The 20,345-nt window shown below is 41.2% G+C and overlaps 1 protein-coding gene and 1 pseudogene across 5 annotated transcripts in view; both read right to left on the bottom strand.

Annotated features, from left to right (window-relative positions):
- Positions 1-20,345, bottom strand: part of Slc25a26 (solute carrier family 25 member 26) — a 143,030-nt gene that overhangs the window by 59,277 nt on the left and 63,408 nt on the right. The gene's annotated exons all lie outside the window — the stretch shown is intronic.
- LOC124969228 (protein O-mannose kinase-like) lies at positions 2,916-3,967 on the bottom strand (annotated as a pseudogene).

The raw sequence follows: 20,345 nt of genomic DNA, 5'->3' as shown, positions 1-20,345 counted from the left end.
TAAGCAACATGCAGATCTGGGAGCACTTGAATCCTTCTGCCTCTAAGATGCTGACAGATTGTAGCCTGAAAGGAAGATGGAACAGCAACCCAAAGTGATCTCCTGGCCTGTGGGGTTATCTATTGTGTGTTATTACATAGCGAAACTCCTTCAACCATACTAGATGCTCACAGAACTACATATCTGTGCATGTGGACTGCACCAGCATAGGGCCTGGCACCAAGCAGGTGTAGGATTTAAATTTGTGGTTTGTTAACTCAAAACCACACAGGGGCTGTTCTTTGGAGAGCTGCAGAAATGAACAGAGTCAGCTGCTTCCTGGTTTTCTGGGCTGGTGCATCTTACTGTGTGATGGGCTGACAGATCTGGCTCCATGAGAATGTTATAGGCCAGACTCTAAGGGAAATGACTAAACAGACTCCATTTTTCTCTGAGACACCATGTTATGTAGGAAATAAGCTTCTCCCATGGGAACACCCCGCCTCTGTGCCCATCATCAGTTACTTGGTGTGACATGTTTAATAATATACAATGGCAACTCCTGTGTAGTAAAAAATTGCTCTCTTTTGATTCCTATTGCTCTTAACCACTGTACCATGTGAACGGTGATTGTGTGGATGTTAGCATCCATTCTTTAGTTTGTACCTAGGTAAGGGTCATTCTGACCCACTTCCCCCTCTGTTGATGATCTCATGATGTTAATGTGTAATTTCGAATCATAGCAACAGACACTTATGATTGATGTGATTTTTGGTATAAGAACCCCTACAACCCTGTGGTCGGGGCTATTCTCCCAATGGCCATTTTTGGGGCATTGTGTGAGATAGTCAGCCGGCCGGTTTAATAAAGACTCTCAAATTTGGACTTCTCAGTGGTGATCGGTCTGTTCTTAAGTTGCGCCCCATAACAACTGCAGTTCCACCAAAGGGCTGTGCCCATGAAACGGCCCCAGAGTGGGGCTGGGGCGGGGGAGGGCTCCATTTTACATAGGGCTAGGCTCCATGGGTCCACAGGAAGTTTGTGGACCACATGATGTTCCTCACTGGTAGCAGAACTTCTTGCTGGAAACTGAGGCAACCAAGAAGAGAAGGGCAAGACAAGGTTTGGATTTGTGGTCAGAGGGGCCACACCATCTGTGATACGGCCTGTATGTACAGGAGGACACTGTGAAGCAGTAAGAGGGGAGCCTGCTCTCTGTTGCTATTCCTGCCACCTCACGCCACTCAGGATGCATTCAATGTCAGCAGGTCCGAGAGCAATGGGCAATTAATTTCCACAAGAAATGTCTAAGCACATGGGGGGACAGAAAAATGACCATAATGAGCACATAGGCAAGATGAAGGATGGGGGCTGATCCCCTGGTGGAACTAATATATTTACAAACATCTAAGCCAGAAGATAAGACCCTCATGTCAGAAGCCAACAGATGGTGTGGACCCAGCTTTGGAGAATCCTATGCTCTTTTTTTTTTTTTTTTAAATAAGTTTTATTGAGACATAATTCACATACCATAAAATTTGCCCTCCTTTTTAAAAACAATTCAGTGGCACTTCACATATTCAGAGTTGTACAAACATCACTACTATGCAATTTCAGAACATTTTCATCACTACCAGAAAGCCCTGTACCTGGTATCAGTCAATTCCCATTCTTCCACCCCAACCCCCTAGGACTCCCTGGCAAATACTATTTCTATGGATTTTCCTATTCTGGACATTTCAGATAAATAAAATCATATGATACACAATCTTTTGTGAGTGACCTCCTTCACTGAGCATGTTTTCAAGGTCCATGCCTGTTGTAGCATGCATCAGAACCTCATTCCTTCCTTTTGTTTTGCAGTACTAGGAACTGAACCCAGGGGCACTGTGCCAGTTACATTCCATGGAAATTGATTTCAGTTCATGATCTCCCCTCTCCCCTTCTCCTTCTACTAGACTTCCTTTCACCATCTATTAATTTGTATTTGATTGGTTCTTTATGTACTCTTATCTTTCCCTCCCTCTTTCCTTTATTTTACTCTAGATTCCACATAAACATTCAACCTTTAAGTTTCTGAGTTTGGTTAATTTCACTTAGTATGATATTCTCCATTTCTATCCATTTACTGGCAAATGTCATAATTTCATTCTTTTTAATGGCTGAGTAGAACTCCATTGTGTATATGTACCAGAATTTCTTAATCCATTCATCTACTGATGGGCATCTGGGTTAATTCCATAGATACTGTGAATTGTGCTGCTATAAACATTTTTTACTCAATGCCATTTTTGAAACTATGAAGAAAAACCATTAAGTGAAGACTGTCTTCTTCATACACTGCCAGTTTAAAATCTTCCATCTATATATTTCTTAAAAGCTCATAAATTCAGTTATTAGGATAAGCAGAACCTCTTTATACTACACTTTATTACTTCCTTCAAATACTGGGTAGATCACTATTTTTCTTCATCTAAGCCAGGAAGAAAATTAAGCCATATTTTAATCAGACCCAGTTTGCTCTTAGTTAGCAACCTCCGTATAGTTGCCAGGAGAGGTAAAACACACTCAAATGTGCAGGTGAAGCCAGGCACTGTGGTGCACACCTGTAATTCCAGCTACTCCAGAGGCTGAGGCAGGAGGATCTCAAGTTTGAGGCCAGCAATTAAGTGAGACCCTGTCTCAGAATAAAATAAAAAGGGCTGGGGGTATAGCTCAATGGCAGAATACTTGCCTACCATGTGTGAGGCCATGAGTTCAATCCCAGGTACCAGAGAAAAAATAATGACCAAAAAAGAAAACATATAGCAAAAAGTCATATAGCTGGGTAGCCAAAAAAGCAAACAGAGCTGACACAAAAAACCACCATCAGAGTAGAACTGCTATAACTTCCATTCAGTACTTAAACCCCACTCTTCAATGGCTGCACTGATTTTTTATAGCATTTCTCTTGTCTGAGACATCACAGTATCTCTGAGTGAATTCAAAACCTTTTGATAAGTATCCAACATATCCTAAGCAGTGGGTCTTTCTGCAGGATTCTGGCTCTTACAGGCCTTATGAATATCAAACAAATGGAATCGAACCATATCACTCCCCTCAACGTGCCCCAAAAGGAAACTGGAGACATCTGGAATCTTCCACATATCAATCTTCTCATCATATGAGGGCATGAGATCATCATGAAAGGGTGTGTCCTCGCCATAGGGCCACAGCTGCTCAGGAGACACAAAATCCCCATGAAGCTCCCTGTGGCCACCTTTCACAAACGTCCCAGAGCTGTGGTTCACCAGGGGTAAGGCCTCTAGGTCATTTGCCACAATGCTGAAGATACTTGTCAGCAGACACTGAGACAGAGTCTTGGGCAGGTCATCCAAGTCACACATGACCAGTGTGCCCAAGGGGCTGAGGTGCAGGTAGTTGACGATGCTGACATAATCCACGGCTAGCTGCAGCCTGTGCTGCCATGTGTTCACATTCTGGTACTTTGAAAGGTTTGGGGTTTCTTCCAAGTTGCTCAAGGAACCTAAAGGGTGATATTCAGTAAGAATAGTGTTGTCATCCTCACAATAGCCAAGCAATGTGACAATGTGTTTGCTTTGTAGAGATTTCAGCATCTGCAGCCATAGAGGAAATCATCTTTCATTTCCAAATGGTGAGCTGAGAGAGAGCAACTTTGCGTTCCTTCCACTCAGATAGAAAGGCGCTCTTCACGGCTCTTTCCCCAACGCACTTTAACTGTCTCACTTCTGTCCTCAGCTCCTCACAAGACAGCCAGGGTGAGCAGTTTTTCATCTGTCCCATTCTGACGTTACCATGCGGACAAGATCTAGGGTCCTTGGTGGAATGTTGAGGGGATATGAAAAATCAGTCAAGGTAGAGGTAAAGGAGCACATTCATAAGGGCCATGGCAAGCAGCAGCCCAACAACGCGGGGGGACTTCTCTGCGGGTGAGACCTTTCCTGCTTTCCTGGGCTTTCCTTTCCATGTTGTTCTCCCATTTCAGTTCCTTCCAGGAGCATCCTCCTTCTCCCAGCTAGGTCTCCATCCAGGTATCTGGGTCAAACAGTGTTCTGGTTGGTCCCAGGACTGGTTTGAAAGTCCTCTGAACTTCTGCAACAGTTTCCTGCATGGTGTCTCCCTTCTTTCTCTTTTCCAATCCATTCTCCACACAGCAGATAGGATCTTTTTTCCACACAGCTCTGGCAGCAACGAACCCATCCGTACACCACAAGCGGCCATATGGAAGGACTGATGCCTGCCTGTCACAGGAGGAGTCCTCCCGCCTTCAGCAGCGGGGTAGGAGGTGCAGGGGCGGTGCAGTCCAGCAGGAGAGGCACACTGCAGAGCCCGCAGCCCGGGCCAAGGCGCTGGCCAGCCAGGTGTGGGCCCAGCACAAAATGCAGCCTCCTCCTCTCGGGGGTGCCCACGCCAGTAGAAGGCTGTGCCACTCGCCCGCGCGCCTTACTGTAGGCCCTCAACTCGCGCTATCCTATGCTCTTTTACAAAGACTTTGTAAGCCCCGAATATTCTACAGCTGAAAACACCTAAACTGCTTTCCCGGGCCAACACCATTTTCGAGTCAGTTCTCTCCGACCTACCATCTCACCCATCAAGCCAAGCACAAATGACACAAGCACAAGAACGGCTTTCTTCACAGGCGGCAGGAAAAGGCGCGTGGCCCTCAGGGTCTCAGAGGCATGAGGATGTGACTTCGGACCTCCATGTACAGAGGAACTTAGAGACCACAGAACTTAGAGACCACAGAGACCTCCCAGAGCCTTAAAGAAAGGGTGGCTCACTCTTTTGTTTTTCACTTAAATATACTCAACTAAATAAGATCCACTAAAAAGTCTCCTCTCTGCCAGAATTTTATTAATGAAATCACCACAAAAACCCTCCCTGCCGACAATCCCTGCCCTACCTTAACATGTACATGAACTGATATGAAGCTGCTGAGGGAATGTACTGAGCCCAGAATCACTGCTCTCCCAGCGATACTCTAAGAATACTAAGATGGGCAGGGGTAGCAGCCTCGGTCTACTGTCAGACTCCTGAGAGCTGTATTTTGTCACTCAATTATACAAAATATCTCTGACATGGGATGTTATATTTTGAAGATGAAGTAAAATAAAATTTTTGATTAACATGTAAACCAAAAAAAAAAAAAAGTCTTTCAAATAAAGGAAAATAAGAAAATGTGCCTTTTTGAGAGTATAAATTGCTTCAGCTACTTTGGACAAGAGTTCGGCTGTACCAATGAGACTAGATAGATATATCTTACCTCCCAGCACAGCAGTTGTGCCCCTATGTATACAACTAAGAGAAGTGAGTCCCTCAACTCACAAAACCACATGCAGAAGGTCCACAGCAGCTGTACGCACAACAGCCATGAACTACCCACAACCAAAATATCCATCAACAGAGGAAATAAACACAAGTTGTGGTATATTCAGACAATGGAATATCCAAAGTAAATTTTTAAAAAAAGGAAGAACTACCATACATATAACAACATGGACCAAGTTTCAGAGTGAAAGAAGGCTAACAGTCAGACATGGTGGTGCACGCCTGTAATCCCAGCAGCTCTAGAGAATGAGGCAGGAAGATTTCGAGTTCAAAACCAGCCTCAGCTACTTAGTGAGGCTCTAAGCAACTCAGTGAGACCCTGTCTCTAAATTAAATGCAAAATAGGGCTCAGGGTCAAGTGCCCCTGAGTTCAATCCCCAGTACCCTTAAAAAAAAAAAAAAAAAAAAAAAAAAAAAAAAAAAAAAGAAAGAAAGAAAGAAAGAAAGTGACTGCATATCAGAATGGAAAAGTAAAAAAACAAAGAAGTCTGCCAAGTGTTGACAAGGATATGGAACAACTAAGAACACTCTTGCATAGCTGGTAGAAGTGTAACATGACACAATCACTTCCGAAAGCAGTTTGGCAGTTTTTTTAAAAAGTTACACACACAACATATGACCCATATACTCCACTCCTAAGTATTTACCCAGAAGAAACTGAAACAAATACCCAAAGAATAGTCACTGTTGCTTTATTTATCAGAGCCCCAAATGGCTATCTACAGGAGAATGGATAAACCAATCGTGCACACTCATACAACTGAACACTACTGGCCACCAAAAACGAATAAGCAACTGCTACATGCAACGTGGCTGAACTCCAGAAAATATGCTGAGTAAAAGAAGCTAGGCGCTAAAGAGGACCCACCATATGATTTCACGTATTTTAAATTCTTTAAAACACACACACCAGATCTAAAACCTAGACAGCAGAATGGTGTGTGGCTGGGCTTAGAGATTTGATATAAAGGGCACAAGAGAACTTTTCTAGTGGTGATGAAAATGTCCAGTACTGAGAGAGGCAGACCACAAGCTGCAGGCTGCCCGCCTGTTTTGGTAAGCAGTTTCAGTATCCACTTACATGTCTTCTGTGGCTGCTTTTACACTACAAGGGCAGAACTGAGTAGGGTAACAGCCAGGATGGTCTGCAAAGTCTAGAATACTATCTGTCCCATTCTATAAAAAACTTACACCTGTTCTAGGTCTTTCTCTTATTTGAGGTGATGGGGTTATAAGATTATACGACTATGTCAAAATGCAATGTCCACTAAATGGACATATTTCTTATATGTAAAATAACATCTCAGGAAAATGAATAAAAAGGAACAAGTGTCTTGAAGAGGGAAAATCATGATGTAAAGACAAAATATTAGTCTCAGTAGTTAAAATTAAAAGAAATAAAAGTGATGACATGAAAAGGTGCAGAATAAATCACTGTGGCAAGAAAATTATTTTGATCTGAAGGTATAAGAGTTCCTGAAATCCTTTACCTACCTAAAAGCAGATCCTCCTAAAAGATTTCAAAAAACCTCTGCCATCAGAACCCCCCTCCCCAGGAGCAGCTCTCAGCACCTCTTCTTGGAGAAGCCCACACCACACTCAGACAGACATTGTCCCAAAACCATTGTACAAGCCCCAAATTCTAACCCCCTCCTTCAGTTACAGTTCCTTGCGACCCACTGTGTATACATTCATATTTAAATCTGGTTTCTATTTTCTTGCCAATCAGTCTTCTGTCAATTTAATTTGCAGGTCCTCCAACCCAGAATCTAAAAGGGTTAAGGAAAAGGTTTTTCCCTCCCCAATAGACATAAAACATGAGGCTAAAGAACACTGGGCTTACCAACTAACCTTAATAACAGACACAGTACATTATTTTAGATTTTATATATTACTTCTTTTTTTAACCAGACTATTATTTTTAATACTGTAAAGTGGGTTGGAAAATATGGTTTAGATTAGTCAAGGCCCCTTAAGGGCAAGACTCAGTTCCAAAGTGGCCTCTTTCTCTCATCACCCCTCCTCAGCCCTCTCTCCCCTTCCCCTCTCCTGGCCCCCCAAGAGAATGAACACATTTACACAGAACAGCTACCTCCTAAGATTCCACCACAGAGAGGGAAGAAAGAAGGAATCTCCACTTACACCTAATCCTACTGCTCAAAACAGATTCTATAGTAAATTCCTACTTCCAAAGGCTCATTTTTAATAGAGACTTTTTATAAAGAAGTGAGTTTTATAATACTATATTTGATTATTTTCAAATTGTCATTTTGAGGCAACATAATCCATAATGATTTAAAAACAGAAGGCAAAAAAGAACCCTAGGGGAAATTGTCCCCACCTCATCATAAAACTTGACTGAAAATTATAAAATCCTGCAGAAAGTTAGTTGTTCGCCAACAACTATGTGGTTTCCAATCAACAACAAATGCTGCCAATGACTGACACCTGGGATGAAAAGTTTCACACCATAACTGATAAGTTACTTAACACCAAATGAGTGCCAAGCTGCAAACTGACTTAGAAATTCAAGTCGTGGCATGTGCATAAAACCTCGGGTTCTAAGTCCACATTCATTTGCCCACGCTTATTTGCTATTAAAACCACATGTTGGCACTGAATCATTTTTATGGTTCATTTGAAACAAACATGCAGAAAATTGTGGGAAACAAATAGAGCCCTAGAACTCTGTTAAAGGCAAGATACTTGGTTCAAATACAATCCCAGTTTTGTGAAGCCTAAATAAGTCTATCTGTGGTTAAAAAGAAGTTTGTCTTAAAAAAACAACTCCACTGCACTGGAATGAGAATGGAACTGTGGCAACCACTGAACAAATTTTTATTTTTACCCCAGAAATTGGAAAACATGGATCTGATTACTTGCTTAATGAGAAAATGTATTACAAAACTTTACGTGATATCTTCAATGAGTGGCATATTAAAAGGAACAGGGTAAAAGTATTCTATTTGACAAAAAACTAAAGCATATATCAAACTAGTGAAATAATCTTAATACAAAAATTTTTACAAAAAAAAAAAATCACCTCAAAAGACACCACACCAAGAACTATCTTCAATGTTCAATTCAGACAACCTTGTATTTTAAAGTGGTTTTCTAACGTTTGAGCGTGTCCTCCAATATTCACGTAGGGAAACTTAGTCCTCCATGTGACAGAGCTGGGAGGTGGGCCATGAAGAGAAGGTGCGTGGGCCATGAAGCTGGAGGCCCATCAAGGGACTGATGCCATTAACTCCTTAACCTCAGGAGTGGCTTCCTTACAAAAGAACTTCAGGCCTCTCTTGATTGCTTTTGCCTGAGCACACACTCTCGTTCCCCTTCTGTCTTCCACAGATAAGGCAGCAAGATGACCCTCGCCAAGTGCCAGTCCCTCAATAAGAGACTTCTCAGCCTCCAGAACCGTGAGAAAAAGATTCCTGCTCATTATAAATTACTCAGTCCGTGATATTCTGCCATAGCAGCACAAAATGTAAGTTTCTCCTGACAATTCTGCATTCTAAATAACAGACCACTATTAAAGTAAAACCAAAATCAACAAAAGTATAAAAAAATTCCCCAAGAAAATTCTTTAAAAATTCAAGTCAACTTTCACCACTGTTTCCACCACCCTGAACAGCAACCCTGCTTCATCTTCTCATTCCCTCTAATTACTCTGTGCGCCCTGTCCCTCACCCACCCCACCTGGCACACCATTTAAATCAGCAACCTTTAAAAGACCTCCACAACTTGTTAAACCTTATTATTTATAAATAAGTGGAACAGATGCAAATCCCTGCACTGAAGGGATTCTTCAACTCTAAAGAATATCCAATGAACTATCAGCACTCCATAACAAGATGTCCAAGAGCCAAGAGCGGAGGTGGCTAGGGTTGGGGGAGAACCTTCTTAGAAGAGGCAGCATTGAAATTCAACCACCATGCCTAGGTTCTCATAATGCTACAAATGATAAGAAAATACTCTAAATGGAAAGAATGGTATCAACTTTGGCATGCATCATAATCATCTGCAGGACTTGTTAAAACAGATTCTGAGCCCAGTCCTGAGATTTCCAACTTAGGCAGAGTCTGAGAATTTGCATTTTTATCAAACTCGCAGGTGATCCTGGTACTCTTCATCCAGGGACCACACCTTGAGGCACTGGCATAAGCAAATATGCATTGCCTATTTGGAGAATCCTGTTTCCTGTGGTCGGAGTACAGCTTGGCATTAATTTATAGTAACTTTTTTCTTTCTTATAAAATATTTCTATTATGTAAGTTTAGTTTCTGGCTTGTTTTCCTTTTTTTAAGATGGGCTATCTTCACCTTAGAGATCATGACTACTAGTATAAAAAGGAGCAAGGTTAACATATGACAAAATTAAAGTCCTCAAAAGCACAGGTAACAAAACAGACAACTGGGATCATCAAACTAAAAGCTGCACAGTAAATGAAACAACAGAGTAGAGACAAACTACAGAATGGAAGGAAATACTTGTATGCATCTGATAAGAGGTTAATATCCAAAGTTTATAAGAAACTCAACTCAATAGCAAAAACACAACTCTATTTTTAAAAGGGGCAAAGAAACTGAACAGAATTTCTTGAAAGAAGACAAACGAATGTCCAACAGGTACATGAAAAAATGTCCAACATCACTAACCATCAAGGAAATGCACATCAAAATCACAATGAGATACCAACTCAGACCTGTAGAATGGCTATTAAGGACAAAAGACTACAAGTGTTGGGGACGACGTGGGCCAAAGGGAACTCCTGGATACTGCTGGGGGAAACGTAGTTAGTACTGCCATTATGGAAAACAATATGGGGATTCCTCAAAATATTGAACAGAGAACTACCACATCATCCAGCAATCCCATTTCTGGATAAATCTCCGAAGGAAGTGAAATCAGTCGAACTTCCATGTTTGCTGCAGTACATGCCAAGAGCCAAAATATGGAATCTACCATCAAGTGTCCATCAATAGAAGAATTTAAAGAAAATGTAGTAGACGCACACAATGGAATACTAGTCAGCCTTTAAAAAGAAATTTATGTCACTTGCAACAATATGGATGAACCTAGAGCACATTATGTTAAGTGAAACAACCCAGGAACAGAAAGACAACTACTGCATGATCTTATTCTTCTATGAAATCTGAAAAAAGTAAAATTCACAGATGCAGAGAGTAGACTCATGGTTGCCAGGGGTTTGGGACACATTTGAGGGATACTGGGGAGTTTACTGGTCAATGAATATGAAATTTCAATTAGATAAGAGGATAAATTCTAGCAATCTACTGTATAGTGATTATAATTAATAACAATGTATCATATTCTTGGAAATTGACAAGAGTAGATGTTAAATATTTTTTTACCATGAAAAATACAAATGTGAGGTTATACATATGTTAATTAGATTGATTCAATCATTCCACAATGAATGCTATCTCAAAACGTCATACACAATAAATATTTGAAATTTTTATTTGTTAATTAAGGTAATTAACAACCTCCCAAAGGACCCGCCTTCTAAGCTTGTAGGTTAGTACTTCAACACAGGGATGGGGGAGGGGACACAAACATGCGGACCACAGTCATTATATAAAATACCTCAAAACAGTAAAGAAAATGTCTTTAAATCTGAGGAAATTTTTTAAACAAAATGTAAAACTTTCATAAAGAAATTATCTTCTGGGGCTGGGGTTGTAGCTCAGTGGCAGAGCGCTTGCCTAAACATGTGAGGCACTGGGTTCGATCCTCAGCACCACATAAAAATAAATAAAATAAAGGTACTGTGTTCATCTACAACTAAAAAAAATTTTAAAAAAAGAAATTATCTTCCATTTACATGTAAGAGTTCAAATGGGTCAACGAATACTACATCTATATATGTAGTTACGATGCAATAACTGAAATATTAACAACAGAAGGGAGATCAGTAGAGCAGAGCAAGAAGATGGGGGAGGAAAGAAGAGGGCGAAAGGCAAAGTACTGAGGAGTGAACATAAATGAGGTCATGTGCATGTGCAAATATGGCATGAAGAATCTATTATGTATAATTAGAATGTCCCAATAAAAAAAAATTTAAAAAGAAAGTCATACAAAAAGTCAAGTGGTTTATAGTACACCTCACGCCTACTATAACAACTCTAAAACTAATTTTAAACAATGAAAACTAAAGAGTTGGCGAGCACTGGGACCCTCACACACTGCTGATGGGAATGTAAAATAGTGCAGCCACCGTGGAAAGGAGCACAGTGCTTCCTCGCCAAGTTAAAATCAGAAGCACTCTAGGACCCAGCAAGTCCACGTCCAGGTGCATCTGCAGGTGAACTGGAAGCAGGGACTCCAACAGATCTCACACACCAATGTTCAAAGCAGTATTAGTCACAGTGGTCAAGAGCTGAGAATAATCCAAATGGCAATGGATAACAAAATGTGGTGTCTCCACACCGTGGACTATGATCCAGCTGTAAGAAGTTAGGTTACAAACCAGAACGCTGGATAAACTTTAAAACACTGGCTAAGTGATCAACACAAATATTGCATGATCAACTTGTACAAAATACCAAAAACAGGAAAATTTGCAGAGAAAGTAGATTAGAAGTTACTAAGGGCTGGGGTAAGGGGGAAATGGGGAATTATTGCTTAATAGTAACAGAGTTTGTGTTTGGGGTGATGAAAACGTTTGGGAAATAGTGGTAATACTTGCACAACACTGTGAATATAATTAAGGCTACTGAATTATTCACTTAAAATGTTTTTTTTTAATGGCAAAATTTGTTATATATATATGCAACCACCAAAAAAGTTAAAACTGTAATTAAAGTTTAATCTCAACTGTATGTCGAAAAGCCCACTAAAGAGTACAAAGCTGTCTTCAGTCAGACACAGTGGGGTCTGCCTGTAGCTCCAGCTACTCAGAGGCTAAGACAGGAGCATTGCTTGAGACCAGGAGTTCAAGACCAACCTGGGCAACGTATGGAGATACTTCTCAAAAAATGATTAAACAGTTGTCATCAGTACCTTGATTTTAGTTTAGCCAAGCCCTTAAATAATGAAGACATGTCATAGGGTCTTGTTTTGTCAATAGAATTTATATAGTCACAAATAAAACCTGCTAATGGGAGACTGGACAACCAAATTTAGTCGAACTGACTAAGAGAAATAGTCAAAAGATTGTATATACCTTACAACACACACACACACACACACACACACACAATATACACAACCTATAAGGTCATTAAAAAACTAAGGTATTCTCTCTCACCCACACATAACTCATCTCAAAATGAATCAAGGACCTAGGAATCAGACCAGAGAACCTGCACCAAAGAGAAGAAAAAGCAGGCCTGACTCTTCATCATGTTGGTGTAGGACCAGACTTCCTTAACAAGACTGCTAAGGCCCAAGAAGTAAAATTAAGAACCAATAAATGGGAGGGATTCAAACTAAAAAGTTTTTTCTTAGCAAAGGAAACAATCAAAAACATGAAGAAAGAACCTAGAGAGTGGGGGGAAAAATCTCTACCACCTGCACTTCAGATAGAGCACTAATCTCCAGGATTATAAAGAACTCAAAACAACACCAAAAAACCAAATAACCCAATCAATAAATGGGCTAAGGAACTCAGCAGACACTTCACAGAAGATAACAATCAGCACACATGAAAAAATGTTCAACTTCACTAGTAATTAGAGAAATACAAATGAAAACTACTCTCTCATTTGGCTCCAGTCAGAATGGCAATTATCAAGAACACAAGCAACAATATGGGTTGGTGAGGATGTGGGGGGGAAAGGCACACTCATACAATGGTGGAGGGAATGCAAATTGGTGCAACCACTCTGGAAGGCAGTATGAAGATTCCTTAAAAAACTTGGAATGGAACCACCACTTGATCCAGTTATCCCACTCCTCGGCCTATATTCAAAGAATTTAAAATCAGCATATTACAGAGACACAGCCGTATCAATGTTTATAGCAGCTCAATTCACAATAGCTAAATTATGGCACCAACCTAGATGTCCTTCAATAGAAGAATGGATAGAAACTGTGGTACATATGCACAATGGAATATTACTAAGCCTTAAAGAAGAATAAAATTATGGCATTTGCAGGTAAATGGATGGAGTTGGAGAATATCATGCTAAGCAAGATAAGCCAATCCCCCAAAACCAAAGGTCAAATGTTTTCTCTGATAAGTGGATGATGATACGTAATGGGGCAGTGAGTACAAGGAAAGAACTGGAGGAACTCTGGATTAGGCAGAAGGGAATGAGGGGAGGAAAGAGGGAAGGTGGCTGGGAAAGACGGTGGAATGAGATGAGTAGCAGTACCCTATGTACATGTATGACTGCACAAATGGTGTGACTCAACATCCTGTACAAACAGGGAAATGGCAAGCTGTACTCCATTTGTGTACAATGAATCGGAAGCATTCTGTTGTCATATATATAACTAAACAGAACAAATTAAAAAATAAAAATAAACTAAGATATGAGAATGCTAGATAAGTGGAGTTTATTTCATAGAGAAATCATCTAATTTCATCTTCCCCAATCATATGAAAAGTAAACTGCCTAATGAAAGCACAAGACATTTTCTGATGGGACAAAACAGACCAGCAGGCTGTACCACATACTGGCATGTGTGCCTGTAATTTTTACTTCCTTAAACATAATATGAATTTCCAGATGCATATGTTCTCCCTTGCTTCTGGCACCCCTCAGCTTTTACTACTTTCGATAGTTAGGAGAAAGAAAGAAAAGAAAAGAAAGAAACGATTACTTTGGACCTAAATTACAGAACGAGGCTCCAGGTACGCGGAAAACCTCTACCAAGGTGCACTGATGCACTGTCACTAACTTCAGTGCCACAAACGTTAGTCTGATTCAGGCCGTGCTACCTCTAGATATCTTTCCTCAAAACTCTAAGCCCCCTGGAGGGTGGCAGTAGCCCAGCCTTTACTCTATGCCACAGCCTCAAGCACACAGAAAACATCAGCATGAAGTGAAATGTAGACCTACAGCCTAAGTCACGCTGAGAGGAGGGTCACTCCAACTTGTCAAGATTTATCTAAGACCCCTTCTATCCTGAACACAGAAACCTGCTGTCTTAAAATACCGATCAGAGGTTTGGTTCCACACTTTTGGTTAAATTATATGATCCTATTACTGGTTCTTAGAGAACCACCTTAGGGAAAAAAAAATGCTGGTCCATTTGATCCCGTTCTTAAGTTACAACAATAGGGCTGCACATGCGAGCAAGGCCCTGGGTTACAACCCCAGCACAGAAAGAAGAAAAAAAAAAATTACAACAATACCCTTATTAATGAGAAAAGACTCCTTCCCTAATTTTTTTTTTTTTTAAAACAGGTATTAAACCCAGGGGCGCTTAACCACTGAGCCACAACCCCAAACCTTCTTTTATATTTTATTTAGAGACAGGGTGTCTCTGAGTTGCTTAGGGCCTCACTAAGTTGCTGAGGCTGGCTTTGAACTCACGATCCTCCTGCCTCAGCCTCCCCAGTCGCTGGGATTACAGGCGTGCACCACCACACCCAGCATCCTTCCCTAAATTTAACACAGCTTACCCAAACTTCTTACCACCATGAAAACACCAAACACAGGCATGAGAACTCAACGGATTTAATGAGCCTGAGAATTATTATTTGGAGGGAGTAGGATGGAGATGATTTGGAAATACCTGTCGCAAGTGTAAATTTTAGTTCCTAGAAAATTGTTACTGTTGTATGTAAAGAAACTCAGGGGTTTAGCAAGTGATTCCACTGTTATAAAAACCACGAAATCTACTTTTGGGTGACAAAATATTTTTAAGTTTCTTAGTAATACAGAGTAAAATGTTGATGAGCTCATCAGGTCTCTATGATCTTAAAATTCATAAATTATGTCATAACTCATTTTCTTGATACTAATATTTTAATTTTTATCATGGTTAATTTGGTAAACAAAAAGTTCTATAAATATATTAAACTGCAAAGTTCTGCCATCTAGCAACAAATTGCCCAAGATTTTCACCTACAAGATAGTTACATGAGAGAAGAGATGAGATACAATGATCCTAAAAGTATTTTACTTATTCATTCATTCATCTACCCATTGGTACCGGGGATTGAACCCAGGGCACTCGACCACTGAGCCACATCCCCAGTCCTATTTTGTATTTTATTTAGAGACAGGGTCTCACTGAGTTGCTGAGGGCCTCATTAAGTTGCTGAGGCTGGCTTTGAACTAGAGATCTTCCTGCCTCAGCCTCCTGAGCTGCTGGGATGACAGGTATGTGCCACCGCATTGGCTAGAAGTATTTTAAAATGTATTAGTTGTACAAAGAATCCTTGAGCACGAGAACACAGAATGCAACAGAGTGTTGCATGGACTGTGCACACAGATGTGCTGGGCACATTCAGCAGAGGTTACTGCAGAGCACACCAACACAGCGGTATTCACCTCCAGCAAATCCAGAAGTGAAACGTGAGAATGGACAGGTGAACTAACACTTCTGAGCAGAAAAGGGCATATTTTAATCTTAGATATGAGGTCTAAGGGCCTTTTCAATCAAAAGTCACTGTGGCAGGCTGGTTCCCAAGATCCCCACTCTGCTGTACATGCCCTCAGTAATCCTGCCCCCTCACAGAATGGAGCACAGTCCTGTGACTAGGTGACATTTTATGACAAAATGGAGGAATTGTGCAAAGGCAAATAAGGTTCTCAATGAGTTGATTCCAAGTTTATCAAGAGGGAGCTCATTTGGGGTGAGTCTGTTTGGGTCCCCCCCACCACTGGGGATTGGAATCCAGGGGTGCTCTACCACAGAGCTACATCCCCAGCCCTTTTTAAAATTTTATCTTGGAACAGGGTCTCACTAAAATTGCTAAGGCTGTCCTCGAACCCGTGATCCTCCTGCCTCCCAGGGAGCCAGGATTATAGGTGTGTGCCCAGCTGGTCCTGTCTTCTTCTAAGGTGGGTCTTTAGCAGGGCTGGCCCTCTCTCTCCTATAGGGTTCTAAAGTGTGACGGATTCTCTCGCTGGCTTTGAAGAAGAAAACCGCCATGCTATCAAAGGGCCAAGGGAAAGCCACATAACAGGACCTGAGAGCAGCCACTGTCAGCCAATAAGAAAACAGGGTCCTCATCATACAGCCACAAGGAAATGCAATCTACCACTCGCTGTGCGAATCTGGAAGAGGACCTAGAGCCTCAGTGAGTCTGCAGTCCCAGCCATCCCCCTGACTGGGAGGACTCAGCCCCAGGGTGCCTGGAGTGCTGGTCTACAGAGTGGTGAGCTCAGAAACATTCGGTGTGTTAAGCCACTAAATTTGTAGTAGTTTGTTACACAGCAATAGAACATAAATACAGTCAACCAAAGAGCCTCTAGATATTACCTAAGTGAGGCTGATATCACCTGGCACTTTCTGAAGGTAGCCATCTTAATGCAGTGAAGAGTGTGGGACTCCATTTAAATGATCTTGACTAACTTAGGTTTCAGAAATCTTACAGTACCTTCTGACTCACAGCATGAGTTTTACCCAGAAGGCATCCTGACAGATGCGATCCAGCCATTCTGTTTTCTAGTCCAGACTCAGAGAGGGAGCTGTCCTCTGTCGCTCACAGAACTACTGAGCAGCAGAAGAGGAGCCGGAGCCCAGGGCCTCCACTTCTTGGCTGGTCCTTGGGCATCTTTCAGGTGGTCTCTTTTTACAGATAGTAGCAGCTGGACAGGACTGTAAAGGGGGAAAGAGGAAGAGTCTCTTTTCTCTCTGCTACTTCATTAAAATGCCTACAAAACGAATACGCGTATTTTAGAATGTGGGATTTAAAGCAGACACAGTCATGTGTCACTTAACAACCAGGATATATTCTGAGAAGTGAATCATGAAGCAATTCATCACTGTGCAAAAATCAGAGTGCTTTAGACAAACCTAGATGGTATCACCTACCGTGCACCTAGGTCATATGGCACAGCCTATTGCTCCTCAGCTCCAAACTTGTACAGCACGTACTGACTACTGTGAGCAATTATGACACGATGGTAAGTACTCACTATAAATACATCTCCACAGGTGTTAGAGTCTGGATTTGAATGTTGCCCAGAGGCCCATGTGTTGAGGGCTTGGTCCCTAGCCTACGGCTCTGTTGGGAGGAAAAGCAAGGAAGGTCACAGGGGCATGCCCTCAGAGGAGTTCAGGCCCTTCCTCTCTCTTTTTCATTTCCTGAGCACTACCAGGTAGTAAGCAGCCTGCTCCACTGCACGTACCCCCTGCCATCAAATACTGCCTCGTCACAGGCCCAGAAGCAATGTGACCAACAGAGCAGACTGAAACCATAATCCAAGTAAAGTTTTCCCTTTTCTGAGTTGATTACCTCAGGTATTTTGCTACATTAACACAAAATTGACTAATACAACAGGTTTGTTTGCATCAGCATCGCTATAAACACGTGAGTAATGCACTGTATTACAACACTATGACTGCTAAGACATGACTAGACAACAGGATATTTCCAGCTCCGTGATAATCTTCAGGAACCACCATAATACACGTGGTCCCTCATTAACCAAAACATTAGCGGCACTCATCTATATATGAAAAGATGAAAGACTGGAAGCAGCACTAAAGAGGCCCATGGTAACTAGAGCACAAAACTACTATATTATAATAATGTCTCCCACATCTTTAAAACAGCAGTTTTTCAACCAGCGGCAACTCTAGTCCCCAGTGGTGACTGTCACTATTCAGAGGGAGGTGACATCTAGTGGGTAGAGGTCACAGATGCTGCTAAAACTCTGGTAATGCACGGGGCAACCCCTCTGCACAGAAGGACCAGACTCTTAAGCCCTGCTTGAAGGCATCAACTTCCCCTCCTCATCCTTACTGGCTCCTTACCCCTGCGAGCAGCAATGTGACTTGCCCCAACTGTTCTCTTGAAGGCAAAGCTCATCTAACCCCAATAATTCTGGCTTGGGCTTTAATCATTTGGGGAGGTATGGGGCTTGAACTTAAGCTAAATTATTTTGTTACCTCTTCTTTTCAGCAAGTAACAGCATAGTTCTAATAGCACAGACCCGTCTGAACAGTACAATGTTATTTTTGATAGAGGAAATCCAATCAGTATTACAGACCTAATTTTAATGAATGTTTTATACACTGATCAAAACGAGTTGACTAGTGAGGGGCTAGTGGAACATGAGTGTGCAGAACTCACAGCTGAGAACCACTGCTTGGTCTAAACCACTGGCAGAAAATATCACACAGCCCATGGCTCAAGTGAGGAAGGTGTCAAAACAACAGGACGTGGCAGTGACTGGTGATCCGGAGAGCGCAGCTTTGTCTGAGAAGGCGAATGTCTTCCCCACGCCAGCCAACTGCTGCCATGCGGGAATGCAGGCCCAACACAGCCAGATTCTTGAGTTTTCCAAGAAAACTTGGATATGTGGAGTTGTATATGAAACCACTCAATTTTAATATGTTGGCTTATAGAATTAAAAAATTTTGTGAGCCCAACATCTTGGACCACCTCTCTGAAATCAATGATCTGGAAATTACAAGGTCAAATGAAGAGACTCCAAATGGGCTGAATCAGAATAAGCTACACTTCAGATAGAGGCCAAGAGACACCTGGAGAGAGTTAAATAATAAGGCCTTAGACAAGGCCAGGAAGTTTCAAGGGGGCTGCTAGTAACATCCTTGTCATCATCACCACAATAATAATGATAAATCAAAACAACAGCATTTATATTGGACTGTGTTTCCAGCACTGTCCTAAACATCTCATGTATGAACATATGAAATTTTCCCAGCAACCCTATGAAGCAGGTATTGTTATCAGTCTCATCTCAAAGATGAAGAAAATAAGATAAGACAGCTTAAATAACTTGCCTAAGGCCACACAGCTGGAGTTCAGATTTGAACCCAGACAGGCTACATGCAGCTCATGCTCCTAACCACCGACCTGCAAATTCTCATCTTTATGACTGCAGGCATTTAGTTCCATATCTCTCATCATCTGCACGAACAGATAAACTACGTTTCATCAGCCTAAGTTCTTAATGGCAACACCTAGACAAAAAAGACTAAATGAATTTTCTAAAAGACTAAAAAAGTACTCTGCCTAAACATGTATAGAACGGAAAGCACTTTTAAAGATAAAAATGCTATCCCCTGCTCTCTAGAAATTATGCTGGCTCCACAGGATTCAGTCCCTGTTAGTTAGGGTTTGGGCGTCTGCTTACATAAGAGCACTGACAGACAATGCAGATGTTGCGCATTGGCATTTAAGTGAAAAGGCACAAGCCTGCTGACCAGGCCCTCCAAACAGAGCAGCCAACAATCCTAAGGCTAACCGAAGATTTATGGCATGAATTTGTCTCACACAAGGCAGCACCATTACTAAAATTCCTTAAACATGTGTATTCAAAATCTATAGTAACTTAGCAAGCAAAATTATACTTCAAAGTAACGTGTATGTAAATTAACTTCATATTTCACTTCACTTTAAAACAAGGGACCTTGTTAAAGCTAATTCAAGGAAACGGGTAGTTGTGAGTTAAATTAAAAAATGAAAAGCAATTTTCACTTTAACAGGAGCTCTGCTATTTGCTCTTCTTCATAAACAGTATTTTTCATTTCAGAATCAAATGTCTTCAGGAAAGAATGAGTTCTGTTGATTCTTATAGGTCAAAAATCAGTCCAGTGTTATAAACACGTATAGATTTTTATTTAGGGATGAAAAGAAACTTAAAGAGTATTTTAAATGCCATTTCTCCCAAATCGGCTTAGAAATCCAAACAAAATCTAATTTCTAACTTTTAAACTGTTGAGAAAAGGCGCTATGCACACACAGAAGCATAAATACAGATTAACAAGTGAATTTAACAAGATACTAAAATATAACGCACATGTGTTAGCAATCATTTGGAAGCACTAAATATATCAGTACTAATCCACGTCCCTTTAATATATGCTACAGACTTAAACATTTATATTTCCTACTTCTT

Source organism: Sciurus carolinensis, chromosome 17 (genome assembly GCF_902686445.1).
Source record: "Sciurus carolinensis chromosome 17, mSciCar1.2, whole genome shotgun sequence".
Lineage (NCBI taxonomy): Eukaryota > Metazoa > Chordata > Mammalia > Rodentia > Sciuridae > Sciurus > Sciurus carolinensis.
This window is presented reverse-complemented; position numbering and strand designations above follow the sequence as displayed.